At 37.2% G+C, this 3,030-nt stretch overlaps 1 long non-coding RNA gene across 1 annotated transcript; it reads right to left on the reverse strand.

The window, feature by feature from the left end:
- Nucleotides 1-709: 709 nt before the first annotated feature.
- Nucleotides 710-1,761, reverse strand: LOC124698068. The gene is made up of 3 exons (XR_007000875.1): nt 1,684-1,761; nt 1,508-1,561; nt 710-792 (listed from the first exon to the last, which is right to left on the reverse strand). It is a non-coding gene; the product is annotated as an uncharacterized LOC124698068 (long non-coding RNA).
- Nucleotides 1,762-3,030: the final 1,269 nt, after the last annotated feature.

Genomic DNA, 3,030 nt, shown 5'->3' on the forward strand with positions numbered 1-3,030 from the left:
TTTTCTAAAACATACTTCTCTAAAGCCTAAACTAAGGCACCTTAGGAGTTTATCCATCGTTTAGCTGGTTAAGATAAACTAAAATGCAGGGGAGATCTAAAAGAAACTTTCCTAAACAAAAGATTAAATTGGGTAAGGTTTTTGCCAGTTTCATTCCTAGAGCCTGAACGCTTTCCCCGTCATCCTGTTATACCACGACATCAACAAATCTTGTTAATTGTCATGTTGCTTACGGTTGCACGCTACCAACAAAATAACATTACACCAGTCAGGTTAATCATCTCAATTCTTGACATTTACATGAGAAATGATTTGTTTAAGCATCTTGGTTGCTAAAGAAGAGACCTGGAGGTAAATAACACAATTAGCAAGCATGTAGTATTACATCCAGTTTGCTAGTAAGAAAACTACCACTGGCTTGTTTATGATAGGAATAAGCGTAGTGGAGCAAGGATATCAATAGTTTTAAGGCATTTACCTACAATTATATCAATCACTGGATTCCTCTAAAGAACAAGCCAGCCATTAAATTAACACTTATTGGATTAATTAAAATTTCAAACTGGCAGGCAACAATCATAAATCTAGGCTAAATTTTTCCAAGGAAAGTGCATTAAACCATCTAGATGGGCAAGCTTATTATTAGCTCTACTCATAAATGGAGCAGCATTATTCAATTATTCCATGAGGCATGCATTAGAAATCATACCTATATATTAGTCAACACACCTTACAACACCCAGAGGCTAGAATCCATTGTTGTTACTCTCATTTCATGCCCAGCCTTGTACACTGGCATAGTTAGCACATGAATATCAAGAGTAAACATAATACAAGTAGTAGCGAACAAGAACAATTTAAATTGAGTTGCCGCGAACAAGAATGATTATCAAACGGGTTTTTTTTTTGACACATTCAACAATTTTTGTGATGAATGCACTCTCTGCTTCTGCTACCCTCTTATACATATACCCAACTTCAGCATACATTGGCTCATTATTCTACAATAAGACATTATTCATTATATGAGCCAATAACTGAATTACTGAAGGCACAAATAGAAGAACAAGAGTAAACTTTGGCCCGTTTTAGTCTGAGCATTTGCACAGAGACAAAATAATTCATTCTGTAAGTATAGTGCTAGACCCTAGAATCATCCTATTCCTACCACAAATCAGTAATTATTTATGCTACCAAACGGTAGTCACAGACAATAGTAAGCACTAAGTGATTACATTATAACACACTGATATGGGTTAATTGGTCACATGCATGATGCTCTGGGCTAATTGGTCAGTCTGCACCACAAAATGCAAATTAAATTTTGTTATTTTTTTCTTCAGCAAGTGAATATTAAGGTGCAAGTTTTACTCCTATTACAGTTAGCACGTGTTTTCTGTAAATCACACACAGTGGTTTACCGCTAGAGCAGAAGAAGAAGAAGAAGATGTGCTTGCACTTGCACCATTGCAACATCTGAGGAACAGGTAAGGATATGCATATGTACCTTCTACGCAATTTTGTTCTCCTCTTGCAACCTCTCATAAGTGATCTCCTTAACCTGAATCATAATGAAATGCCCCATAAAACCTTCAAATCAATTTTTTTTTTCAAGAGGTACTCAACGTTATTTACCAGCTCCACAATGAATGATAGAAAGAGCACACTGGCAAAATAACTTACCACAGTATGTATTAAGTTCTGATATTTTAATTGCCCTTCCATGAACATGCAATTCAAATTGTGGCACTTCAGTAAGAGGCTTCTGCATTGTCTGCCAATGCATCTCGGGCTGCAGTTTTGGATACGATGGGCAAAATTTCTGTTGATGATGGAAAGGCATCTAGCCCTTCTCAGTGTATGACTCCTGTTGGAGTAAATAAGGTACCATGTTTTGGAATTTTTAATGATAATGATCATACAAACAATGCTTTTTCTTCTCCTAATATATGTTTTTCGTCCAAGGCTTTTGGTGCAACTCCAATTTGCAAACCTTCTATGACAGAGGTATCAGCTTTGGAGGGATTACTCCAAATTCGATGAAGGGAATTCGGTCAAGTGCTAGGTTGAGTGCTCAACCAAATGCGGATGTGTCTCAGATGGAAAGAGCGATGATGCTTGCCTCTAAGCGTGATGACGTTCAGGCTCAAGGTACACAAAAATCAACGATCCCTACCTTTTCTGCTTTTACTGATGAGCAAATAATTGATAAAGCTACTGCTATTGGGGTGTCAATGGGAGTTAACTTGGATGATAGATTACATGCGGCTAGATTAATTAAAGATATTGAAAAACAAAGAATGATAACTTTTCTAGATACTAGTAATAGCTCTGCAAAGGAGGGTCTTGATACTGTACCTACTTGTCTAGCAGTGAGCCGTGCTTCAAATCTTTGTGAGGACTTAGATGAGGAAGATCAATATTTTGGTGAAGATCATTCACAAATTTTGATTCCTCGCAAGGAAAACAAATGTCAACGTAAAAAAAGGTCTTATGACAAGACTAAAGTTAGGAGAAGTGACAGACTAAGGCTTAAAAAGAAAAATTATTTTTGATGGAGGGTTTAAGGGGTTTGACGTGGAATAGTGAGGGGTTTCGTGATCCGGGGAAGCATATTTTTGTTAAAGAGGCGATTCGTGATCACCGGTTGGATTTTATTGCGCTTCTGGAAACTGGTCGTTCGAATTTTACTATTCCTTTCTTGTCTAACTTGGCTGCGGGTCAGAACTTTGTTTGGTTCTGTTTGCCACCGCATGGTAGATCTGGGGGCATCCTTGTAGGAATTAATACTCAAACACTTTCAGTTAAAAAGGTAGATAATGGTGATTTCGTGTAAAGCTCCATATTAAATCTAAATTTGACGGTTTTGAGTGGATTTTAGTCCCTGTGTATGGTGCAGCACAAGACAACCATAAAGCGGAGTTTTTATCTGAGTTAGTCCGGTTATGTGAGGTCGAGACTTTACCAATACTTTTAGCGGGAGATTTCAATATTTTGCGAAGACCAGAGGATAAAAGTAATAATAATTTT

Source organism: Lolium rigidum, chromosome 3, assembly GCF_022539505.1.
Source record: "Lolium rigidum isolate FL_2022 chromosome 3, APGP_CSIRO_Lrig_0.1, whole genome shotgun sequence".
Lineage (NCBI taxonomy): Eukaryota > Viridiplantae > Streptophyta > Magnoliopsida > Poales > Poaceae > Lolium > Lolium rigidum.